Source organism: Python bivittatus, unplaced genomic scaffold (genome assembly GCF_059951505.1).
Source record: "Python bivittatus isolate LINGU-HERP-01145 unplaced genomic scaffold, Pbiv_v1 ctg000140_np1212, whole genome shotgun sequence".
Lineage (NCBI taxonomy): Eukaryota > Metazoa > Chordata > Lepidosauria > Squamata > Pythonidae > Python > Python bivittatus.
Genome location: NW_028277043.1, coordinates 1,843,677 through 1,869,362, shown reverse-complemented (window position 1 = coordinate 1,869,362; position 25,686 = coordinate 1,843,677). Strand labels below are relative to the sequence as shown.

The 25,686-nt window shown below is 41.8% G+C and overlaps 1 protein-coding gene and 1 pseudogene across 2 annotated transcripts in view; both read left to right on the top strand.

Moving 5' to 3' along the window:
- The first annotated feature begins 21,898 nt into the window (after nucleotides 1–21,898).
- Nucleotides 21,899–23,623, top strand: LOC148216454 (nanos homolog 3-like; annotated as a pseudogene).
- A 756-nt stretch (nucleotides 23,624–24,379) lies between these two features.
- Nucleotides 24,380–25,686, top strand: part of LRRC28 (leucine rich repeat containing 28) — a 51,544-nt gene continuing 50,237 nt past the window's right edge. Inside the window, exon 1 of one of the 2 annotated variants that reach the window (XM_088136428.1) lies at nucleotides 24,380–24,490. The gene's annotated coding sequence lies outside the window, so the exon portion shown is untranslated. Of the gene's footprint in view, nucleotides 24,573–25,686 lie in introns of both variants that reach the window. The other variant, XM_088136429.1, reaches the window with a different exon arrangement.

Genomic DNA, 25,686 nt, shown 5'->3' with positions numbered 1-25,686 from the left:
AGCATCAACCTCATAGATTGTTAGGCAGCATGAAGCATCTCTATCGACTGATCCCAATATTAGAACTGTACTGAACGTTCCCTTGCTCTGAGTTTTGGGTTGGCAACAGTGTAAAAAGAGTACTCCAGTAAGAACATACCACGAAAATGGTGAAAATGGTTATTTGTCCTTTTTCAACCCACTGCCTGCATTTCTTCTCTGTTGCTAGACAATCTTTTTCCTTGTAATTATTGCACCTTCTTACTTCATTTTTCACAGGGATGGTCCTAGCCCTATAATGACTACACCATGGCTACAATGCCATGAAACCTATCAGATTTCATAGAGAGGGAGAGACAGACAAAAGTGAGGGGTTTGCAGATGATCTATTGGTCTGTGCCAATAAGCAAATCATCTTTATAGTAATCAAGATGGAACAAGAGCAACTCTACGTGAAAATTCATTTATTCTGCAGGACCACAACTCATGCACATTAATTTAATCTGCCCTTGGTTCAGCTTCAGTTGATTGGCCATGATCTACCAAATCTGCACTTCCATCACTTCACCCATATCTGATAAAAAAGAAAAATCTATCTTTTGTCCACCCATCCATTCATTTATCTGCCAGAATGTTGAACTGTTGTTGATCTAGAATACAGAACTAGCTGATGATAAACAGGTGCAAGGCCAGTGTTCCTGTTCATTGAAATAGTTTTATTTTTCCCATTGATAACAAATGAGCAACTTTAGGAAAGACATTTATATTTCCAAGTTTTTATATTTGGTTTCAGTATAAGCCTCTTTTTTAGTAATGAACAAATGGAAGCTAAACTAACTGATGAGGCTCAATGTGTTTTAAGAAGCAACATACATATAAACCCAATTTAATTGGCAAGTTGATGGTGGAACTCAGCTATGTAATCAGGAGTAGTGGAAATATATCCTAATACATCTAGAAGGTGTATATTTTAGAAGGCATATGTAGAAAATGTGCTCAAAAAGTGCTCAAAAATAATCCCCACATTTCATTGTGTAACTGACCTCTGTTAAGTAAATCTGTATTTGCTTATATTTCACAGATTTAAACTGGTTTGTAATCAGTCTCTTAGTGCTGAGTACTGTAAGGTGGCTATATATGTGGAATCTCTAGTGGATAATTCTTAGCACCTAAGCAAACTTTTATTTTCCAAATTTTGGGGGGGTGGGGGTCATGACCAGTAAAATGGCGTAAAGCTGGTATAAATAGGTACAGAGAGTGATGCAATCAATCATAAATTAAATGTCTAAATATTGAAGTTCCATTATCTGCTATGGTTCTTTGGATCCATGGGTCTATTTTCAAAGTGTAGACATTGTTAGGAGAGCCAGTTTGGTGGAGCGGCCAGAAACCAGGCTAGAAACTGGGAGACCGTGAGTTCTAGTCCCACCTTAGGCATGAAGCCACATGGGTGACCTCGGGCCAGGCCCTCTTTCTCAGCCCTAGGAAGGAGGCCATGGCGAACCACTTCCAACAGTGTTGCAAAGAAAACTGTGTGCCCTTGTCTGTGTAATTGCCAGGAATTGAGGGGACTGGAAGGTATATCTCTTCTGAGATCCAGTTTGGTCTAGTGACTGAGATGCTGGATTAGGAGCAGGAAACTTGAATCTTGTGTAAGACATGGAAGCCAGCTGGGTGAACTTGGGCCAGTCACTCTCTTTCAGCCCTACAAAGCAGGCAATGGCAACCATTTCTGAAAATGCTCCTAGAAAACTGCAGGGACGTGATGTACTGTGTTGACAGCCAGTTTGGTCTAGTGGTGAAGGTGCTGGACTAGAAACTGGGAGACGGTGAGTTCTAGTCCCACCTGAGACATGAAGCCACCTGGGTGACCTTGGGCCACTCCCTCTTTCTCAGCCCTAGGAAGGAGGCAATGGCAAACCACTTCCGAAATCTTGCCAAGAAAGCTGCCAGGACTAGTCCAGGCAGTCGCCAGGAGTCACTGCTGACTCGAACACACACACACACACACACACACACACACACAAAAGACATTGTTAGGGAGGTAACTCCACCCCACCAAAATGTCTAGTACTGCTTTAAAATGGAAAGAGGAGAATCTTCAGCCCTCCTGAATATGACTTGGGCATGATTAATGCAGCATCAAAATTCCCAACTTTGGCCAGCTGCAAATGGCTAATTCCCTCAGCCTACGCATCAATTTTGACTGTAATTCCTAAGATAAACCTCTTTTCCTAACTTTAATGGGAACCAGCTGCCTCCCATGGACAACATTAATAACAAGGCTTCAGCAAAAGGGGGGGAGGGAGGGGGAGAAGGGGGGGGGTGGCTGAAAAAAACCACATGCCTTCGCCGTCCCCTCCTGGGAGTAATTTCCAAAATTCTTGGAGCATAATAACCTGCTGAAACATCTTGCTGGCTTAAACACGTCTACTCTTGCATGCTTGGTGTAGAGTCTGACTTATTGGAGTTTGTGTATTTCAGCTGCAAGTGGGCAGCGAGGGTATGGGATAAGTTGCCTGCATTTCCTTTCTTTGAAAGGGTCATTTGCTTATGTCTATCTTCGGTTATCTTCTTTCAGCATTATGAGTTGCACCACAATGACCCGTTAGAACATCTTCACAGCGTATCTCCACTTATTTCTGATCAGATCTTGTTACTCACCTTTTGGACCCATCTTCCTCAAGCCATCACTTTCTAGGTGCGTCACAAACTACAATGCCTATAATCTCAAGCCACAAAGTTGGCAGGAAGTGCTGAGATTTATAGTCCAACACATCTGAGACACCAGGTTGGGAAAAGCTGGTTCTTCATTGTTTCCCAACAATATTGCTCTATTTTCTTTTAAGGGCGGAAACTTCATATGAATATTTCCTGAATTTGGGCATTCTTCTTTCAGTTGAAACATACTTTTCCAGTTTTGCTTCATATCTGAATGGTCTTCGGAGTGTCCCAAGTGGGTTCTTTGGGTTCTGAAACAATAATGATGCATCTGCATTTACTTATGCATTTATACATACACAGACAAACAGTCTTCTGGATGGTCAAACTGATACAGTTGAGAAAACACAGGTTGAAAGCGTATTTCATGCTACAGCAAGTATAGAGTAGTTACTACTGAAGTAACAACAAAGTACTATTAATGAAGGATCTAATATTAATTTAACCGGCCTGAATTCAAGCTCATAGCAGCTTTGTCAGCTTTTCAATATACTGGGCTTTCATCAAGAGGAGCTTCAGAATATTCATTTATTTATTTATTTATAAGACCTCTCTGCTGCTTCAATCTTATCTGACACTGAAAGGCAATAGGCAAAGTAAGAGAGACAGTTCACTCTGGGTGGAATTGGCCTCGAAGAAGCAATGCCTGTGGTTGAAGCAAAGTGCCAGCGGTCTGTCAGTGCATTCCTCTTCCCACTATAAAAGTCATCTTTTGCTTTCCAGCATTAAAAGCAGATGCAGAGAGTAAATAAATAAAAACAAAACAGCCGTCGTCTCGGCTTCTGTACAAAGGAGCAGCTCGAAAAACTGCTGGTCCTGTTTGTCTACTTTACATGCCAATGTCTGCTTCAAACAGATGAGCCTGACATGATGCCTTTGACGGTTATGGGTTTGAGGCTTTCCAAATACTTGAAGGATCAGCTATTTCTGAAGGCAGCTCTGCAGCAGAATTTGTCAACACACAAAGCTAGAATATCAGCAACAGAGCTCCGCAGCAGACTTTCTCCCTGATATCTGAGGTAGGGTGAGAAAGCCTCCAAGTGGAAGTGTTGGGAATCTTTTGTCACCCAGAACAGACCGGGCATAAGCAACATGGTAACCATGAGCTTCTCTGTTCCCACGGACGCCTTCCTGGGTGCCCATCAGCCTCTCTGCTCTATGAGATATTAACTTTCTTTAGGTTCTTTTAATAAGTAGTGAACTGCAGTGCTGCGGCCTCTAGAGGTCTTGAGATAGAAGTCAGACTCAGCAGAGGAATCTAAATTAAGTCAAACTCACCAGAGGAATCCAAATTAAGCACCCCTGACGGATGCCTGTCTACAGCCTCCCTTTGAACACATCCAACAAAGAGCCCACTGAACTGCTCTTATCATTACCAAGTTTTCCTAACTTTCTGTTGGAATCTACCTTCCTGTAAATTAAGATTATTATTCTGTTTCCTGAACTCTAGGATGATAGATCTGAGCCTTCACATATTGCGAAAGTATTATCCTATCCCTGCTCGGTTGTCTTACCCAAGTCCCTCAGTCCCTCCCTGTAAGATTTATTTTCTTCTTCTCTGCTCATCCCTGTTGTCTTTCCCTGAATCTGTTCCAATTTCTCTGATATGTGATTCCCAGAATTGGATGTGATACTCAGGTGGGGTCTGGTCAAATATGGTGAAATTATTACTTCCTGTGATTTGAGAATAGCATCTACTGAAGCAGCCTAAAAGTCCATTTGCCTTTCAAGAAGGTCCCAGTTTCAGCTGTTGGCATCACCCAGAAGACCAACCTCAGCAAATTCATGTCCTTCAGATGTTTGGAACTACAACACCTATTAGCTTCAGCCAACATGGCCAAGCAGATATTTGGAGACTTAGTTTGGAGATAAAGGAGAGCACACTTTTGAGGAAGTCTCATTTACTGAGCTTGGTGGAGCGACAGTTTAAGTCACTTTCCCAAGTAAGGAAGGAAGAATTAGTTGTGCAATTTATTCTCTTGAATTTCTCTCCTATGATGAGAAATGTGCACACTGTGTTCCTGGAAAACTGCAGAATGGTAAGCATTGGGCTGTGGCAGGATTATTTTGAAATGAGACAGGCACACTGTGTTTAGCCTTTGGCACAGTGAGTGTTTTTGGCTCCTAGCCATGTTGAAAATGTGTTTTGTTTGAGCTGGCAGCCATGTCAACGCAGGCGATTCCAGGTTGACCCTTTATCCATGCAAAAAGTAAATGGCAGCATTCCTGGCGTCTCTCTGGGTCTCTCAGACCAGAGACAAGAAGGCCGTGTTCTCTCTTCTCTGGCCAGTCCCATTGTGGACCAGAAAGAATGTTATCAATGCATACAAAGGTGATAAATGAATATTAATCAAACAATGCCATTTCTGTCATTTCAAATAACATCTCCTGTACCTTTTTCCCTTGTCCTTCTTGGCGGAGATCTTGACTGGATTCACATAGTGCTCCCAACCTGAAACCCAGATTGGCAGAATAATTCCTATCTTCCCATAATACACTGTACTCAAACAATATGATGGCTTGGTTCACACACTTCACTAAGGTAAGAGCTAGATTCCTGGAAGCCTCTTTTTCCCTCGTTTTATGAAACTAGGCACTGAGTTCCAACTCCAGTAGGTCTGTTCCTTCATAGGAGGTCAAGGATTTACCTCCACAAGCCACCCATACGTTAAAAATCAGAAATATGTTTTTCTAAGTGTCTAAGTAAACATGAGGAAAAACTTCCTCACAGGAAGAGAAGCTTGAGAGCAGCAGCAGGAAATAAGGACACCAACTGCAACTTTTCAGTACGTGATTTTGGAGTCAGCTACAACAACCTTCATGAAGGCCTATATTTTGGGGAGGTTTTACCATGAGCAAAGGGGCTGAAGATGTGATAAATGCAAAGGCGCTTGAGAGGAAAACAGAACAACTGTACGGGTCCCTCCTGATCCATAAGATTATACTGTGAACTATTTAGGGTCTTCCCAAGGTTGAGACTATTTCCCAAAGGCATCTCACGTTGGATTCCTCCCTATTCCCTATGAGAATGAGACTCTATCTCCAACCCAGGAGGGAGAAACTGAGCAATCATATAAGCTATACCCAGGACTTTTCATTCAAATCACTTCTGAAGTTTGAGAGAGTCTTCATCCTACTCCATCCACTGTTATATGAAGACAGTCACATTCTGACTATTTTTTACTTCTCCTGAAGGTTCAATCCATCCAGAAGGTTTAAACAAAAAGTCTTTGTGTATCTTTCTAGATCAGTACCCCTTCTCCCACTTTGCTGCCTGAATCTACAATTAAAAGGTTTGTCCAACTGGGGGATGAGAGGGAAACTAATGCTGGTATATATCCAACCCTAGAGCCATTTTAAAAAAATAATAATGCTGTCCTAATTATCTCTCCATAGGATGGCATAATTAAGGAGAAGGGTAGCAGATGCAGAGCAGCCATAAAGCTTCTTTGTGTCGAGCCAACCTCATTATGGCCACAGCTCTTCAGAGAAGAAGGCAGGAAAACGAATTGGTTTGTCTCATCAGTTGAGAACACCGAACAGGCACGCAGGTTGTTTGCAATGAAAGGTGCAGATAATGAGAAAGAGAAATAAAACCTTTTAATAAGAAAAAACAGATAAACAGCTTCAATTCTCAATAGACAGGCATCCTGTGGAAATACCACCAAGGGAAACTATAGCTATTGGATAATGGGGACATTTGTCCCGAACCTATTTTCTAAGGGGGGGCCTTAACGGTTGCTGCATTCTTAATCTTATCAGCCATCTAGCTAATAAGATTGCTGTTTAGATAAATTTATATAGCAAAATGTAAAGTTGCTCTTCCCTGACTTAATCCAACGGGCCTAATATTATTTACTTTTAATGAGCCATTACTTTAGCTGGAACAAAATACTAACATTCTCCTTCTTTCCCTTATTTTTTAGTGTTCTGAAAAGCAGGAAAACTGGTTGGTGTCCTTCTGTTTCCTTAGATCTGATTCTTTAAGTTCTGTATATTTTCAGCTCCCCAATGTGTATTTTTTTATCTCTTGGGCATATGAAGTTTTTCATTTCGGTATGTTTATAGACACCTTTGTCATTTCTCTCGTTTCCTCTCTCACTTGACTAAGAGCTTGTGTGTGTATGTGTGTGTGTGTGTGTGTGTACATACACACGTGTATACATACACAAAGACACACACACACACACACACACTGGAAAACTGTTATACTCTAGAATAAAATACCAACCTTACCTTTATTTCCAATAATACCTCAAGGTCCCACATGAAAAAATAAAAAATGGCAAAGTAACTGGAGCCCAATATTTTCTTTGGAAATATGTCCACCTGCCCAGAGAAAAATAAGATATGCTGTTGGACTAGACAGCCCCTTGGAGAACTACAAGATTGATGAGGAAAAGTCTTACTAGTTTGCCTTCCAGTAAATGGGTCTTTTTTCTTCTTTTTTTTTGACCAGCCACACAAGCTATGGCATTCATTTCTAAATAAGAAAGCCTCTCATGATAAGCATATCATGATTGATTGATTATGTGCCATCAAGATAGTGTTGACTCTTAGTGACCTCATGGATAGATTTTCTGCAGGAGGATCTGTCCCCAACCTGGTCCTTCAGGTTTCCCAATGGTGCACCCATCACCACTATAACTGAGTCCATCCATCTTGCTGCTGGCCATCCTTTCCTCTTTCCTTCCACCTTTCTCAATATTATGGACTTCTCAAAAGAGCTGGGTTTTTGCATTGATTGATTGATTGATTGATTGATTGATTGTGTGCCATCAAGTTAGCATCGACCAGAAAGATAGAGCTTCTCCAGGATGATCAGTCTCCAACCTGGTCCTTCAGTCTTCCAATGGTGCAACCATCACTGCTGTAATTGAGTCCATCTACCTTGCTCCTGATCACATGCTTTTTCTCTTCCCTTCCACTTTTCCCAGCACTATAGACTTCTCCAGAGAGCTAGGTCTTCACATAATGTGTGCAGAGTAAGATAATTTGTGCCTTGAGTGAGATCTCTGGGATTTGTTCAATGACATATTGTGATAGTATCCCCATCATTATTTATTTACATAAATTAAAAACACCCAAATCCCAGCAACCCTGGATGCTTTATACTATTAAAAGCCGGAGCAATATAGTAAAAGAACAAAGAGATGTGAGTCCAGAAAATAAACCATACCAAACAAAACCAAATCTTACAGGGACTCTTCACCATCCTACCCCCAGGCCTGGAAGAACAGCTAGGTTTTCATGCCCAGAATAATTCCCACTGGCTCATCCAGTCCAAAAATAGATGGAGTAACACTTGAATTAGAAGCAAGAAAGAATGCAGGAAGGGGTCAAATATAAACTATCTCTGAATTTGCATTCGCTATGAGATCTTCAAACAATAGCCCAAAATATTGCAATTTCTTAGATATAGATATAGATATAGATATAGATATAGATATAGATATAGATATAGATATAGATATAGATATAGATGTAGATGTAGATGTAGATGTAGATGTAGATGTAGATGTAGATATAGATATGTAGCATTACATTAAATGTTCGAAAAGTTTGCCATTTTCTTCTAAATGCTTCCTTACTTGTTTGACGCATGACCTTTGAACATTATTTTTACTGGAGGGAGTCAGGAATTCAGCTCAAAATACAAAATAACAAGTACGATGAAAAGTCTAAAAGAGATCAAGGACATGCACGCACTTCCAAGAATGGTGATGAAGATATGGAGAGGCTCCCAGAAATAGGAGAGAGGATTCAAAAGGTTACCTTACCTAAGGATCTCATTGGACCATTCTAGGGGGTAGCTAGAGAGCAAGATCACCTGGATCTAGGTTCTGGGATAAATAAATTAGCTGAGAATGACTGTTGGTAGGCCAGCAAAGTTCTGTAAACATTTCCCCTGATTTGTCTTGGTTGGGAGGGACCTCAGTGCTATCCTCTGCCTTTGCACAGTGGCCTTGAGAAACATCCATCTTGGTCTATCTTAGCAGCTTTCCAGGCAAAATGAATAGAGGCTTAGCTTTTTGGAGCAAGAGACAGCCAGAAAAATAGGGACTGATGGCTGGAAAGACAGAGAATTAGATATCTAGAGCTAGCTAGATATTTCTATTATGGTCATGGATCAGCTCATAAAAAAATATGTAACAGAATTTACAACCAAACCAATAAAGACAATCCAATCCAATTTTAGCAGAACCTGACCCAGCAAAACATTATTAACCCCGAAAGAGAGAGAGAGAGAGAGAGAGAGAGCAAGAGAGAGAGAGAGAGAGATGCAAACTAACATACAAACAGCATAAATGCAATAACATCCAAGTGAAGTCTAAAAGAGGCTAAGGTAATTGGAATAATCAAAAATATATCAAAGGCAACTGGCTAATTTAAACAAATTTAGCAAATCATGAAATTAATCAGATAAGGAAAAGGCGGACAAAAGTCTAAAACTAATAACAATGAGCAAATAACACTAATACTTATCAGCCCACAGTGTTCAGATTCTGCAGGTGATGTAATATTCAAAGAAAGAAAATATCTTAAAATAGGAACATTTGTCTTTAGGCTACAGGAATCTTATCTCATTGGGGTTATGAGGCTTTGACAAAAGCCATTGTCTGGGGCTTCTCTTTCTTCATCTAGAATTTCTCTGAGTCTCTGTGAAAAAGCTAGGAAAAGAAATGGGGTTTTGAGATTTTCATATCCATTTGGCTAAGAATACAGTATGAGGTTCCTTAAACAGAGCAGCAGGAGGACCTTAATTAAATTTGGGAGTGTGAAGAGCAAAGTTCTAGGAAGAGTCCTGATGGATCGCCTGAATTAGATCAACCTTATTAGTACTTCTGGTCCTATCTAATGCAATCAAGAGTGGGCTTCCCAGCTACCTGGCCCATCTTCCCTTTTTGTTTCCCCAACAATGTCATCATCCTGACTTGCCAAGATGTCTCTTTTTTGGGGGGGTGGGGGTGGGCAGACTTCAACCTCCCAAGACCAGCAATGGGACATTCACACCCCCTCCCCCCCACAGCTCTGTTCAGAATCAGAAGAAATCTTGCAGCTCCTTTTCTAACTAGAGTATTATTCAGGAGGCCTTGGCCTTCACTTGATGGAACAAGTAGCTGGGAAGCCCACTCTTGGTTGGATTAGATAGGGCCAGGAGGCCCAATAGGGTTGATCTAATCAAGATGAGTACACCAAGGTTGCATACACTCCCCTTATGTATTTAGCCTATATGCAGAATATATATTAAAGGAGACTGGTTTGGAAGAAGATGAATGTGGTTTTAAAATTGGAGGAAGAAACATCAATAACCTTCACTATGCTGATGACACCACCTTAATAGCTGAAAATGCAAAGGATCTGCAAGCTCCAGTAATAAAAGTCAAAGAGCACAGTGAAAAAATGAGACTAAAATTAAATATAAAGAAGACCAAACTAATGACAACAGGTAGAACAACCAGCCTTAGAATTGACAATGAAGATATCAAAGTGGTGGAGAGCTTCTGCCTTTTAGGATCAACCATCAACAGTAAAGGAACAAGCAGTCAAGAAATATGCCACAAACTCACACTTGGTAAAGCAGCCATGAAGGCCTTGGAAAAGATATTCAGATGCCGTGATGTGTCTATACCTACAAAGATCAGAATTTTGCAAGACATGGAATTCCGTGTAACACTCTATAGAAGTGAAAGTTGGACTTTAAAGAAGCAGGATAGGAAGAGTATTGATGCCTTTGAACTTTGGTGTTGGAGAAGACTCCTGAGAAGACCATGGGCAGCCAAGAATACAAACTGATGGATCATCAAACAAATCAACCCAGAGTTCACACTTGAGGCACAAATGACCAGGCTCAAATTATCCTACTTCGGAACATTATGTGAAGACCCAGCTCTCTGGAGAAGGCTCTAGTGCTGGGAAAGGTGAAAGGAAAGAGAAGAAGATGGACTCAATTAGAGTGGTGATAAGTGCACCATTGGGAGATTTGAAAAAACAGATTAGGAATAGATCATCAGGGAGAAAATCTATGAGGCTGCTAGGAGTCGAAAATGACTTGATGGCACATTATCAATCAATCAATCAATCAATCAATCAATCAAGGTGATCCAACAGAGGTCTTTCTGGAGCTTTACTCTTCCCACCTCCAAATTTAATTAAGGTTCACGTTTATTCATTCTCTTTTCAGATGTAACATCTTAAAAGAGCTGTAAAAATAAATCTAAGAGTGTGAGATTCTACACAACACACTTCCTTAACACCCAGGAGCAAATCAAAGCAGCCTTTCCATCTTTTGACTGCTATTCCCAGAATCATGATGGGGGGATTTAGTTTATGAAATCCAAGCCTCACAGTTCAGCCCAGTATTTTGCACTTAGACGCAATATCACAAGGGGTGTCAGTGAGGTACGTGTATGCATGTGACAAAAAGTCAGGATGGAGGCCACAACCATGCAGTTGAAGCCCCACCTCCTTTTAATGTATGTAATCATCTTCAGAAGGAGGATTTCTGCAAAAACAATGCCTTTGGAAAATGAGAGTGGCTGCGGGAGGGTTATAACCCCCTTCCGTTCTTTAGCAATGTTTGAAAAATAGAATGGCAACCACAGCTGCTTTTCTTCAGAATCATTTCTTGAGGAGGAGGAGGAGGAGGAGGAGGAGGAGGAGGAGGAGGAGGAGGAGGAGGAGGAGACTTTTCTAAGTACTTTAATTCCTACCACTGGAAAAGCTTACCCATCTCACCAGGCTTCTTCTCCCAGAAAGCTAAAATGCCAAAAGGTGGAACTTGAAAATCTGGCACCCCTCCCAAGACTGTATCTGCTGTCTGATCTAAAGGTGTGACAAATTAGCATGTCTCTCCCACAAGGACACCATCAAACAAGTCTGAACTGAGCTACCTTCCTGCAGCTGAGCTGAAATTCTTTGCAACAGCAGGGCAGGAGGGCCATGAAGGAGGGAGAGGAGCCCAAAGCAGCTGCTGGAAAACCAACTATGACTGGATGTTGTGGAACAATTCTCAGGCAAGAATCTCACTCCCCAACAGTGGGAAATGCTTCAGAAGATAATCTGGTTCAAGAATGGACTTGCAAGGTGTCATGAGTCTTTTTGGGTCTTCAGAAGCCAGAGATCTAGGCATGTTCATCTTACAGCCTAAACCATCCAACAGAAGGAAGGCACTCTAAGGCTTTAAAACAAATGACCTATTAAAATACTGTATCCTGCAGATAACACACTTATTGAATTAATAAAACTTTAAAAAATATTTTATTGAAATTTTTGATTACAGTAGTAAAAGCAAATACAAACTAAACTCAGAGATTAAAAGAGAGATAGGAAGGAAGGAAGGAAGGAAGGAAGGAAGGAAGGAAGGAAGGAAGGAAGGAAGGAAGGAAGGAAGGAAGGAAGGAAGGAAGGAAGGAAGGTGCAAGGAAAGTAAAAGGAGAGAGTAAGAAAAAAAATATTTAAAGAAATGACTTCCGATCTTCATCACAGGAAATATAAACAAACTTAATAACTTTTCACCCCCTGTAAGGTTACAAATATCTCTTCTTCCCATAACCCATATCTTATCCATATGCAAATCCATAAATCATCAACTTTTCAGTCCTGGTGTCAACAAAAAGTCCATAAATGGTTACCAGAACTTTACAGAAACATGTTTTATTTTATCCTTGGTTGAAAAACCAACTTTATATTCCTTGCTTTTACTTCTGACAATCTTGATCTTTAATTCATTCAGATGTTCTCATAGGATTTGATCTCTCTTCAATTTTTATTTTACCTATTCCAAAGGTTTCTTCGAGGCTTTAGTAAACCTCTTTTGTAAATCGAATTAATACAATTTTTAAAAAGGTTTGTTTCTAGAACACCTGTACAGCATTCGGGATAGATGTTTGAATTCCTCCAATATGTAAAGCCTTGTATCCAGATTGATGAAACACAGTGGCTGTGTTCGTATGTATCATGCCCAAATAGTTAAACCACTTTAGAACTGTACATGATGGTCTGGTTCTTGCAACATGCTAAAGGAATAGTTTAGTTCTTCCAATACGGCACATGTTCTCTTGGGAAAGTCCATGAAGGTTGATCACTACACAAGACACAATTCTCCTCTAAATGGAGATAACTCACTCAGCTTGAGGCCGTAACTCAGGAAGGTGACTTTATAGTACATTCCAAAAAGTAGGGGTAGGAGAAGGATTAAAATGTGGTGTAAATTAATTCACATGGAAATATAAGTTAGGAGTGACATTCAGTTCCTATTATGGCTCCCAATGGATTTAATAATCTTTCTCTTCCAACATATTAAAAATTGCAATTTAGAAGCAATTTTGGGAGAACACAGAGCTGCACAGAGCCAGTAGGTTTTGTACCAACGTTATTATATCTGACATGGCCCATTGCTAAAAGCAACTTCAACTGTTTGGACCTTAGAACTGTACATGATGGTCTGGTTCTTGCAACATGCTAAAGCGATAGTTTGGTTCTTCCCATACAGCACATGTCCTATTGAGAAAGTCTATGAAGGTTGATCACTACTCAAGATACAATTTTCCACTAAATTGAGATAACTCACTCAGCTGGAGGCTGTAACTCAGAAAGTTAGGACAGCAGCAGGAGCTGGAAAGAGACATAAGAATGCAGCTTTGATGGCAAAAACGATTCATTGGTAAAGGTTTTATCAGTGCATGCATACTAAATGAAACCGAGCTTAATTTTTGCCCAGGATCCACCCCCTAAATTTTGTGCTGGAGAGGACATAATCCTTGTACACCTAAGAGCCTTTTCATAGCTACAGAGAAGACCTTCTAGAGTTCCTGGGTTGGTTTCTCACCTGGTCTACCATATTGTTAGTTAAATGAGTCCTTGTGTTTAAGGTCAAGGAAAAGTTCCTCCCTCTTTCTGTCTTGTTTTTCTGTCCTTTCTGTACTGTAGCTAAAAGTGAGGTTTTCCTAGCCCATTTATGTCTTAATAAATCTACCTTTTACTTCAGTTATAATGAACGTTGCTTAGTTCAATGCTTACTAGGTCATCCTTTGGGATGGGTGGCTGCAACTGTACAATCAAAGCCCGCCCCTTTTTATGCATATTGCAAAACATTTGAAAATGAGGTGGGGTTTTGATGGTGCAATCTCGACCATCATCTTGACTTTTGGGGCATCTCCCCACCACGCCACCCTTTGGACACCCCTGCTGGGCTAAGTCTATACTCCGTGTGCAAGACAACTCTATGATGAACATTTTTTTATTTTTTTTAGTTTTGAATGAGATATGTGCTATTAATTAGTTGGTATTGGCACATCTGGGGCCCAAATGAACAGATGTGACCCATATTCTTGCACTGAGACTCCATAAATTTAAAATAGGAAAGTCACTCTATTTCTCAGTTGCAGATTTTACTAGCAAGCTCCCCAAATCTTGGGTTTAGGAACTTACATGGCCAGAAGTGAAAATTGATTTGAAATCAACTAGAAATTTGTAATTAGTTTTTATTTGTTGGTTTCCTTCCTTCCTTCCTTCCTTCCTTCCTTCCTTCCTTCCTTCCTTCCTTCCTTCCTTCCTTCCTTCCTTCCTTCCTTCCTTCCTCCCTCCCTCCCTCCCTCCCTCCCTCCCTCCCTTCCTTCCTTCCTTCCTTCCTTCCTTCCTTCCTTCCTTCCTTCCTTCCTTCCCACTTAAATGTTTTTTTTAAGAAAAAAAAATCAGAGAAACTGCCAGGAGACTCTAAGGAGGGAAATCAAATCCTAAAAGAGTGTTATGTTTTGGAAGCTAAATTGTAGAAGAAAGAAAGTCCCTCATCTAAGAACTAGTATGAATTCTGTTCTTGCACTATGTCTTCAACACATTGCTCTGCTTTGTTGTCAAAATGTATTTGGCTGTCCCACTAATGTTGGATATGTCAGATTGTGGTCTCATTCGTACCACACACTAAATCAGGATACGAAATGAACTCATTTTCTGACCTCACACAGTACCCAGACTTGTTTGTCCAATACATGTTAAGCCCTCATTGCAAGATTTAAACTAACCATAATTAGCTAGTTGTTCAAATGCATCCATTTGCTCTTTCAGTGATCTCGCTAGATGTGCTGTGTGAACATGCAGCCACTGGAACAAGATTTCTTTTCTGTTTTTCTTGTTTCATCCCACAGGCTGTTTCCCTAAGCCCTTGTTTATCTTCAGGTTCATTTTTCCTCCCTTATTTTTGGCTCCTGATGTAGATGGGCCCAAATTTTTAGAGTGCTTTTAACATTGTTGAGGGGTTAGTGGAAGTACAAAATATATGTGTGTTATTTTACAGCTTAAACTGTTGTAGAAGTGGAGAAGGAAGATGATGACAACAAACATCAAATTTGGGTTATGCTACCCTTCTTGGCCCAAGAAGGGCCAAAAACCCTTCTTGTCCTGTGCTCTGTAATCAGTGAGCAGGGATGTCCACAGAGTATGGTTGAAAACAGTCAAGATGGTGGCTGTGACAGTAGGATCAAAGCTCTACCAGTATTTTATGTGCAACACACCTAAAGCACTTAAAAAGCAAGTGGAGCTTCGATTGAAGCATCACAGCCACCTTCTTCACTTTTTTGTCCCTACTTTGAGGACACCCCTGCTAGTGAGAGATTTTCCAGTCATATTCTGAGCTGAGAATGGTGTTGAAATCGTTTGCAAATTCAGAATCCAATGAAGTTCTGTCTGTGTATGAATTTGGGAGGGACAGAGCAGGTCAGTTCACATTGGCATGTCAGCATCCCCTGAGTTGTAAGTTCTTTTTGTCACCCATTTGTTCTCTCTTTCCATGCTGACTGGACATCTTTGTCCTCCTCTTATTTGCTTCCTTAGCATCTTGGGGATTGTCCTCCTGCATCCTTTTTTCAGTCTGCTTTGGACCAGTCTTGCAACTTGGCACAAATGTTCCTCTCTTTAGGGTGGCTTCTTATGCATTGCTCCACAAAAGAAGTGGAGGGGGGAAACATGGCAGCAACTAAGGGGACAAACCAGATCAGAAATTTTACATGCTAATGCAAACTGACAGAGGATATTTATAATACAAAAAATATCTCCCCAGAGTAGGGAAACCAAGGACCGCATACCTTGAGATGAGATTCCTATCCAAGTGCTCCTTTGGAGGGGCATTATTAAGATCCTCCCTTCAAAGCTTCTCTTATTTATTTTGAAATTGGACTTGGACTGGAGGTACACCATAAGAGAAGATTGTACTTTGACTGCATTTTTAATCAAGCAGATCCTCTTTATATTATAGCAAATGTCTAAGCTTGGCTTTCTAAATTTTGCCTATACTTTTCCAGAACTTTCCAATTTCCATACATGAGGTCCTAAAAGTCCAAAGGGAACCTTCAGTTCTTGAAGGAATCCTCCAAGATAAGCAGGAAACAGCAGCAGATAAATAATCAGGCAGGAAACAGGATTCTAATCAAGGGGGAAAAAACCACACCCTAACCAAGGCTGGCAGGACAAGCTACTCTAGATAAATAGACAGCAAACTTCACACACAGACACATCCCAAGTACTGATGATGTTATCTAGACTGGTAATGAAACATCTGCAGGAAAACAACCAAGATCAGAGAATCCTAAGATCCCAGCTGTTCAACCTTGAGCTATGTATATTCTCTACTGTTGGAGGCAAGACTGATTGATTGATTACATGCCATCAAGTTGGTGTCAACTCTTGGTGACCACATAGATAGTTTTTCTCTGTCCCTAACCTGGTCCTTCAGTTCTTCCAATGGTGCCCCCATCACCACTGTACCTGAGTCCATCCACCTTGCTGCTGTTTGTCCTCTTTTCTTTCCTTCAAACTTTCCCAGCATTGGAACCTTCTCCAGAAAGCTAGGTCTTCGCATAATGTGTCCAAAGTAGGATAATTTGAGCCTTGTCACTTGTGCCTCAAGTGAGAACTCTGGGTTGATTTATTCGATGATCCATTTGTTTGTTTTCTTGGCTGTCCACAATATTCTCAAGAGTCTTTCCCAACACCAAAGTTCAAAAGCATCAATACTCTTCCTATCTTGCTTCTTCAAAGTCCAACTTTCTCTTCCATAGAGTGTCACCGGGAAGACCATGGCTCGCACAATTCTGATCTTTGTAGGTATAGACACATCACGGCATCTGAATATTTTTTCCAAGGCCTTCATGGCTGCTCTATGAAGTGCTTGTCTGCGGTGTATTTCTTTATTGCTTGTTCCTTTACTGTTGATGATTGATCTTAAAAGGCAGGGGCTCTCTACCACTTCGATATTTTCATTGTCAATTCTAAGGCTGGTTGTTCTACCTGTTGTTATTAGTTTGGCCTTCTTTATATTTAATTTTGGTGCCATTTTTTTCACTTTGCTCCTTAACTTTTATTACTGGAGCTTGCAGCCTTTATTACTAGAGCTTTTATTACTAGAGCTTGCTCAGCTATCAGGGTGGTGTCATCAGCATAGTACAGGTTATTGATGTTTCTACCTCCAATTTTAAAACCATGTTAATCTTCTTCCAATCCAGCTTCCCCTAATACATATTCCGCATATAGGTTGAATAAATAAGGGGTGAGTATACAGCCTTATCTCACTCCTTTGCCAACCTGGAGCCAGTCCATTTCATCATGTTCTCCCCATACTGTGACTTCCTGAGCTATATATAAGTTTCTTATGAGGACAATGAGATGTTCTGGGATTCTCATTTTTCTGAGCACTTTCCATAGCTTAACCTGATCGACACAATCAAAGTCCTTTATATAATCAATGAAGCACATAGTGACTTCTTTTTGATACTTTTTGGCTTTGTCAATTATCCAGCATACATCAGCATACATCAGCAATAATGTCTCATGTTCCTCAGCCTTTTCTAAAGCCATCTTGAACATCTGGCATCGCATTTTCCATATAGGGCTCTAATCTGAATTGGATTATTGTAAGCATTATTTTAGCATTTAATTTTACTAAATTAAGGATTTTGTACGATAGTTTGTGCATTCTGTTAAGTCTCCTTTTTTTGGTATTGGAATGGAGATTGACCTGTTCCAATCAGTTGGCCACTGTGTTATTCTCCATATTTGCTGTCATAGCTTGGTTAGAACCTTTACTGATTCTTCTTCTGTTGCTTGCCATATTTCAGTTCCTGTAGCCTTCCGACTTGGTAATGACCAGAGTGCTGATATAACTTCATCTTCTAGTACTAGAGGTTCTTGTAAGTAGGGAATATTTTCTAACGTATCTTGGATGTTGAGATTTTTACCGTGCAGTGTTTCAGTATACTCCTTCCATCTGTCTTTGATCTCCTTGAATCCTTGAATCAGTTAATATCTGTCCACTGGCGTACTTTGGCATACCAATTCAAGGTTAGAACCTCCTTCTGAGTTCAGAGATCTTTTGAAAAACTTTCCTTGTTTTTCCATATCTGTTTCAATCCTCAGTGTCATTACAGGTGTTGTTGTAATATTGCTTCTTGTCTCTTCTAACAGCTCTCTGAAACTCTTAAGTTCCTTTCTGAGATTTTTGTCTTTCTTGACTTTGGCTTCTCTTCTCTTCTTGGGAATTTCTATTGTTTGTTCTGACATCCAGTTTCCCTTTGTCTCTTTCTTAATTTTGGCAGTCTCTTTTCACATTCATCCTTAATAATTTATTTAAGTTAATTCCATAATTCTTCTAGTTCTGTATCAATGAGGTTCAGGACTTCAAAGTGATTCCTGATGTTCTCCTTGAAAATGGTGGGTATATGTTCAAGATCATATCATGGAAACTGACTGCAATGGTACATGGGAAAGACCTTGGGAGATGGGGTTAAGAGATGCTGCCTAGCGAATGGTCAGATAAGAGACAGCATAGCCTGCAGGTAGATAGTGGGTGGGGCAAGAGGCTCAGAAGGGACCTTCCCTAGTTTCTCCGGTGGTAAAGGAGACAGCAGGAGAACTGTACCTTCAGACTTGCAAGTTTCTGTTAATATAGCTTTACAATAAAATTAGAATTAGAATTAGCTTATCTGTTCGTGTTTCCTCTCTAATCCACCTGGTAAGGCTGACACTGACTGACTTTCTTCTTCTTTTTTAGCTTAACTTTCAGTTTGCATATGAACAGTTTGTGATCTATTCCACAGCCAGCGCCTGGCCATGTTTCTGATGCTATAATTGAGCTTCTCCACCTCCTTTTAGCAACAGTATAGTCAATATTGGAGGCAAGAAGGTGGATGCATTTGGAAATTAAATTAATTAAAAAGGAAAAGCCTCCCTGAAGTTGAGTTTGAGTCTTCTTGGACATGTCCATACTGGGGTTTTTGCAACAATGTGGAAGTGGTTTACCATTGCTTTCTTAATAATTTTTTCCCAAATTCATAAACCTAGGATGTCCTAACAGTCACTCATTCAAGTACAGACCAGGTCCAATCACATTTAATTTTCTCAGCTCAGCCAAGAATGGTTTGCTGCCACTACCAACCTGGACATCAAATAATTAAGAACTCCAAGGGGTCATTATATCTGCAATGTTCGCAGAATTTAAGAGTGAAATCCAATATATGAGCCTTCCTCACCTCTTCCATAGGTCTTGGGACAACAACTTCCAGAATTCCCCACCAGCTGGAAATTTGGGGACCAGTTTTTCCTTATATCTGGAGGACACCATACTGGTGAGAGATGCTACAAGTTCCACTGAAGTCAGAGAGGGTTATTTTGGTTACTGAATAGCGTGCAAAGATCTTTAAAGAAGCAGCATATATATAATTGTATTATAAGATACGAGTATAGTTTCAAAAGCATTCATTCATTCAATAAGTTGATTTATATGGCCGCCTGTCTCAAGTACATGGCTCACAGCATATACTGTACATATACATATACATATATTTAGAAGAATCCTAAAAAAGCTGTCAATGTAACCAGGACATGGTTATATTCAGTTTAGGGGTTTTTTTTCCTTCCTAAACCAAAAACAAACAAACTCAATGTTGGGAGATGATTAAAAAAGAAAGCAAGCAAAATGGTTTCAACTTCTCGCCTCCGGGTCTGCAAACCATGCTTTTTTCTCTCCTTTTTTCTAGCTGTCTCATTTTGCCATTCATAGTGCACCTGTTCAAATTAGACTCAGAAAATGAAATCAATGAAAAATACTGCCTGTGGGCTTTTCTTTTTCTTTTCTTTTTTCAGAAGAAGCTTTGGAGGAAAGGCAGAAGAGTGGAGAAATTCTTCTCTGCAAAGTCTCTCCCTGTCTGTGTTTTTGCAGACAGACAACGTTACAAGGGTTTGGGCTTCATAGAAGAAGTGGAGGTCGGTCATTCTGTACAGGGAGGACTGAAGAGTAAAACTCAGAATAATGTTGCCTCTTTTTCACTGGATTTCTCTTCCTTGTTAACAATTGACGGTCTTCCCTGAACAGATTTGCAAATCACGTGCAAAAAGTACTGATGGTCCACTTAAGGCAGAGGAAAGAAACGGATCTCAAACAGATGATGAGGTGGTGATATGGAATTGAGAGCGTCTCACTGTCCCGTATCTGCTCCAGTGAACTTTACATGATGGTTTTCATTCTTTTTTATGGCACAGTTCTTAAACATTCTTCACAGAATCTTTGTTTACAAGCATTATTATGGTTGGTCGCACAGTCAGCCAGATGTTTAGGCTGGATTTGGCATTTTTGTCCACCTATCGAGCCCTTCCCAAGGACCTGGGATAGGTAGATGTTGTTGTTTGATGGTGTTAAAGGTATTGTCGCAGGATGTGAGCTGTTCCAATAAAACTGCTTTTTGCAACTGACTGATGATTTTGTCAATGCTGATAGTGTTCAAGTGTTGCTGTTATTATTATGATTATTTCCTATGTTTCCTTCTAAGGAGCTCAAGCCAGCATACACACCTCCTCTCATTTTATTCTCCCAACAACAGCCTTGTGGGGTAGGTTGAGCTGGCGGAAGGGGCCAGCATTTCCTATAGATTCCATGGGGTACAGTGTTGCAGTCGCAATATGGAAAAAAGAGCAATAGAATGGAATGGATATAAAATGCTGCCATCTTCTGGTAGAATGAGGTGTTGTAGCCTCAATGGGTTAAATAGGGCAATATAATGAAATCTATAGGAAATACTGTCCCCTGGTGGTGCAAGTATGCATTGCAGTGTCATGTGGAAAATACAGCAATGTAATGTAATCTACTGGAAATACTGCAGCCTGGTGGCTCAATGATGTATTGGAGTATCAAGATGGAAAACTATAGATTCCACTATATTGCCCTACTTTCCCTCACTGAACCACCTGGGGGCAATATATCCTATAGATTCCATTAAAGTATGTTGTCCTATTTAGCCCACGGAGCCTGCAATACCTCACTGAGCCACAAAGAGGCAGAATCTCCTATAGGTCCAATGTATTTCCCCATATTCTTCTTGGTAGGGATATCGCCGGAACAGAATAAATAGTATTGCTGGAACTTATCTTGACTCCAGTTGTTTTCCAGGTAAATCATTCCATCTGAAAACTAAAGTGAAAGTAAGATATGTACTTACAAAGAATTCCACAACTTTCTTAGAAACGCTAGCAACTATAGAATGCCTAGGGTGGAACGTCGGAAACTGCATTGCAGTTAGAGGACATAGAAGCCCCAGTGGCTTACCTTGGTACTATAGCCCCATTGTGCAATAGATTCCATTACATTGCTGTACATTATTTAACCCATTGAGCCTGTAATATCTCATTGAGCCACCAGGAGTCAGTATTTCCTATAGACTCAATGAGGTATTGCAGCTTGAATATGGAAAATAGGAGAGAATGTATAAAAATTCTGCCACCTTGTGGTAGAATGAAGTATTGCAAGCTCAATGAGTTAAATAGGACAATAGAATGGAATGTACAGGAAATACCGCTCCTGGTAGTGTGAATATGGAAAATAGGGCAATAGTAAGGCATGTATAGAAAATGCTACCCTCTGGTGGCTGAATGAGGTATTGCAGGCTCAATGGGTTGAATGGGGCATTAAAATAGAATGTATAGGATATATTGCCCCCTGGTGGCACAATGAAGTATTGCATGCTCAATGGGTCAATGCATTTTCCTATATTCCACCTGAGGCAATCTATCATTGCTAGCAGTTCTTAGAAATTTTTGGAAGCCTTTGTAATTACATGTCTTACTTTCACTTTCATTTTTAGATGGAATGATTTACCTGGAAAACAATTGGAGTCAAGAAAAGTTTCAGCAATACTATTTATTCTGTTCCAGCAATATGGAGAAATGCATTGGACCTATAAGAGTGAGGAAGGGCACTCAGAGGGCAGATATTCCACAATGTGAGTGTCACAGCAGAAAAGGCCCGCCACCTAGGACCCGCCAAATGTAGCTCCCTGGACAACAGAGTCTGTAACATGCCCTCTCTGCTGAATCTGGTGGGATGGGCAGATGTAATCAGGGAGAGGCAGTTCCTCAGATAACCCGGTCCCATGCCATGTAAGGCTTTAAAGGTCAACACCAGCACCTTGAATTGGACCCAGAAACAAACCAGTAACCAATGCAGCTCGCAAAGCAGAGGTGTAACGTGTATTCTACCAGAAACATATATAAATGTGCCACTGCATTCTGCACCAGTGGAAGTTTCCAGATAGTTTTCAAGGGCAGCCCCATGTAGAGACATTACAATAGTCCAACTGGGAAGTGATCAGGGCATGAGTGATCCTCAATCCAGGAACAGGTGCACAATACGAAGTTGTACAAAGGCCCTCCTAGCCACAACTGCCACCGACTCATCAAGCATGAATTGTGAATCCAGGAGGACCCCAAAAACAGAGTCTGTTGGGGCAACGCAACCCCATCCAGCACCAAAGATGGCACAGCTCTAGAACCGGAGGGCCTCAAAACCCAAAGCCACTCAGTCTTGCCATGGTTGTTGAAGCCCACTGTTCCCCATCCAGACCCCGGGATATGATGGCCACAGCACCACTTAATTTGCCAGAAGCAGAAAAGTACAATTGGGTATCATGAGCATACTGATGATACCTCACCCCATGGTAATGATGAGCTCACCCAGCAGTCTCGTGTTACGTACATTTGTTCTTCAAAGTTTATCAGGTTGGCAATCCTACGCTTTAAAGTGAGCTCCAAATACGAATGCTTTAAGATGACATATTTATTTATTTATTTATTTATTTATTTATTTATTTATTTATCAGTCATATTTGTATAGCCACCCATCTCACAAGAGAGTGACTCTGGGTGGCATGCAACACTCAATTAAAAGAAAATCAATAAATACATATAAAACAATCATTATTAAAAAAATATCAGAAACACAAAAGAAGAGAGGATGATGTTAACCGTAGTAAGGGAGCCACTGCAAAATCTCCCCGGTCCCCTGGGACCCCAGGCCTGATCACACAGCCAGGACTTGAGGGACTTGAGGAATGTTAAGAGGGATTCACTTCATCCCAGTCTTCTCCAGCATGTCTTCCTGCTATGGCCAGCAGCCGCTTTTTTGACAGATCTTAATCTCTCCAAGGTTGTGATAGAGATCACAGAGGACTGGAAGAAGCCCCAAGGTTTCTCTTCCCAATGGGACCCCCTTGACAGTAGCACACCAGAGGTTCCTTGCGAGGATCCCTCGGAAGCCATTGTGCATTGAGCTAATGGAAGCGGCAGCAGTAGAACCAAGAGCCCTGAGAACAGCACCAACAGTGGAGACCTCCAGCCCCCTCAGCCAACCAGCTGAGGGATCTGCAATTTCTGCAAACACATCAATTTTTCTCACCCTTTGAAAAGAGCCAATGGGGTGGTTGTCTGCCCTATCTTGTGCAACTACACACAGCTGCTTTGTGGAACGACTGCCGACAAGGCCCACATGCTGACATATCGCCCCCTCAGTCAGGGGGAACAATCCTTATACCGCAAATGTGGGTGCGACTCAGCCAGATGCAGGGTCAAGAGAAAAAGTGCCCCCAAGGGAAGCCCCCAAGCCTAGAATGGAAAACCGAAGAAAAAAGAAGTTACGCCTGAAGAGCAGATGATCAGAAACCACCACCTAACATTTGGAAAGAAAGAAATCACAAAGCAGTGAACCTGGGCTCCCCAATTTTCAAAATCCTAGTTACAAAAGAGGTAACTTTTGTGTTTTGTATTCCTGTATTTGTATGAAGGTGACGGAAGAGGCAAATATGTGCTTTGAAATACAGGGAGACTTGGGGGTTTCAAAGACACCCGCCTCTCAGCTTCAGGGAGGAACAAGCGCCGCTCTCGGTTTCCAAAAACGACGCCAGTTCAGAAGTCCTTTTTTGTGCGCGTTGACCCTGAATCGGGTCCGAAAGACGCCCCCATTGGCCTTCAACCAGCCCCTGAGACTAGAGCCGGGAGCCAGGCGGGCTAGACCGCTCGACGCCGGCGCGATTTTCCTCAGGCGCCCAGAAGGCCCCGGATCTTCCATCGCCCCTTTTTCAACGGTCACCTGCTGAAGGGGGACTCAGAGCTGTAGCTGCAGAAAAAAAGCGCCCTGGAGCGAACCTGGAAGCCGTCGCGACCTCCTGGCCGCCCCCGTGCCTTTTTCTGGGTCGCTTTATGGTCCTTTCCGAAGAGGATTTCTATATCTATTAGGCCCCCCGCCACCCCTTCAGATTTCCTCAGTTTTCCTCACGGGGCAAACGGCGCGCCGCTGAGGGAGGAACAGCGGAAGTCTCGCGAGGCTCCGGGCGCCAATCCGCGTCCTCTTGCGTCACGTCCGCCTCCCCGGGACCGGAAGTGGGTGTTCGGGCGGCGGGGGAGGTGCTTTCCTCGGGCAAGCCGGTGGCTTCGCGCGGAAGGGGGGGTTTCCTCCTCCTTCGGCCGGGAAGCGCGGGTGAGCGCGACGTCCTTGGGGGCCTGAGGCGCGTTCTCCGACGGCGGAGGAGCGCGGGGAGTCGGCCGTGCTTCGGGCACCGGTGGGCCCTGTTGCCATAGAAACTTGCCGGGGGAATGAGGGGCGGCTTCCTCACTGCCCCCCTTGATGGGGATCGCGGGGAGGGGGGAGCTCCCGATGGGTTTGGGGCTGTAACGCCCCTGCTGCAGTTATTGTTGGAGGGCCTCAACTAGTGTTTCTCAATCTCAGCCACTTTAAGACGTATGGACTTCAACTGCCAGAATTCCCCATGCTGGCTGGGGAATTCTGGGAGTTGAAGTCCATTCGTCTTAAAGTGGCTGAGATTGAGAAACACTGGCCTAAACCAAGCCGGACGACAGTTAGATGGCAGCAGAAATTAGGGGTTTTTTTTGCAGCCCTGATGTGGGAGGCTTAGCTGTTGGCCCTGCTGGCTGCTGAGTCTGGATTTTGCTGCCTGTGTCCTACGCCAGACTAAACTTTCTTCTTACCACGTTCTGTTGAGTGCGCATGATGGTTGCAGTGGCCCCACATCCTGTACTGAAACAAAATGACAGGTTTATCTTTTACATGCTGTCAGTTACGGTGTATGGAGTAGACTGTGTTTCAGCAAGCCATAGTTTGACATACTGTGCGGGCTCAGGCAGGCGAAGGTGGGCAGGCAACCTGTGGATGTGCAAGGGCAGGACTTTTTGGGGTCCTGAGTGCTGCTGAACAGCTGGAGTTACATCATGCGAGCAGGTGGGGCTGTTTTGGGGAGTGGGCTTTGGGGGAGGTGTCTTTGTTTTTTCAAACTCTGATAGGCCTCATTTGGGGCTTACAGGACTTTTCTCCTTTTGAACTCTGCTTTCTGTGTTTAGTAGTCCTGGACTGAAAGGAAAGCTGGCAACATAATGTGGTTTGGAAATGGCGTCTTTTTTTACTGTATAGCTGAAAGTAGGTTGATGAACAGTTGCTGCTTATAACGAATACAGTTAAAGCAGATCGTGGCGGCTGTGGTTTTCCTGATACTGCATGTATCCCTGGCCAGTTGTGAGATGCTAGGAGAACATAACGTTTGAAGGACCAGAGTTTCCTATCCCTGTTTGAAGAATTGCTGTTGGTGCTACCTAGATGTATCTCACTTTTGCTTTAAATAAAATAAACATTTGCGTTTTTTTTAGATGGCCACCCAACTT